We start from the raw sequence: 1,415 nt of genomic DNA on the forward strand, positions 1-1,415 counted from the left end.
GTTACCCCCTTCCTGAGTGTTATCAGATCAACGGCTCGCCAGCTGACCCAAACACAACGAACAGGAAACGAATCGATTATGCAAAATAAAATATCTCAAAGAAAAAAAAATTGCATCTATCTAGTGTGTGTTTGTGTTTAAACTGGATTTCTGATATGATCATTTGTGAATAACATTTACTTTTGTTAGTTTCACCTTGAAAAACAATATATAGGAGAATAAATACTTGAATTGAATAACTAAAGCAATTTGCACGTTTTGATCAAATTTTCATTAACATTACATAATATAACTTCGATAATGATTTAATCGTAATGCATTAAAAACATATCTCGTGTTATTCATTCTCATATATATCTAATATAATTTTTTCACATGCATAGTTTGTTTGTTAACTAAGCTATTATTACATTCATAATTGCACATATAGTTTATATTTATTTGGCGCGCTTTCTTTTATAAGCACCATCACATTAACACTTACTATGCTGTAAAGAGAGACTTTTTATAATAAAAGGTTTTGTTCACATGAGCTTACTTTAATTTAACAATAAGAGGACTGTAGTAATGAAGATCTTCCCCAGCACAAGATCAAGACAGAAATTACGATACCGGTCGTCAGGTTCCATGGAAGTAACTGTTACTTTTAAATAGACCTTGACATGCTTGCGATACCCGAGATGAGTTCCGTGAGAAAACGAAAATTTTGACGGAAAAAAGGGGATAGTGAAGAGCCTGTTAATAGTTTTTCCGTCAATTCTTTCTCGTCTCTTAGATGAAGACGGTAGCGGTCTTTCTCTTTTTCTTTTTTTCCCCTTATTTAATAAACTTCCTGTCTTAATCACGTGTTGCGGAGGATCTACACTACTGGATTCTTTTTTTTTGTGTAATAAAAGTCGGTGTAAAATCTAAACTATTATTATTTTTTCAATATAGTAGTCCCCTTTACATATTTATTCTAAATGAGTTTTTACATACTGGAAGTCCTTAAGGAAACGCATAAGCCAACAGAAATAGTTGATAGTGCGATAGGGCTTCACATACAAGGTCACGACGACAATGAGGATATTTCTTAATTCTTTCAGTCAGTATCTTCATGTTGTGGAATGTCACGTAATTCAGCCTCACGTGAAGACTATGAATGCTCGGTAAATATTACAGAAGTTCCATTATTTCGAAGATGAGCTTCTTGGGAATAACGCGGCGATCGCTTGTGCTTGTTACGTAGTAGTGAGCTCTGAGGGTCAGCCTAAGGAATTTGTTCCCTTTACAATATTTCTTCGCTGGCTATTACTCTTATATCCCTTTCGAACAGTGGTGTGTGATGATGGTCCTCTCGTACGGCACAATTTTTTACGAAATTCTGTGCCCGTTGACTAATACTGCTACAGTAGCATCTTCACATTCTAGACATT

Source organism: Penaeus monodon, chromosome 29, assembly GCF_015228065.2.
Source record: "Penaeus monodon isolate SGIC_2016 chromosome 29, NSTDA_Pmon_1, whole genome shotgun sequence".
Lineage (NCBI taxonomy): Eukaryota > Metazoa > Arthropoda > Malacostraca > Decapoda > Penaeidae > Penaeus > Penaeus monodon.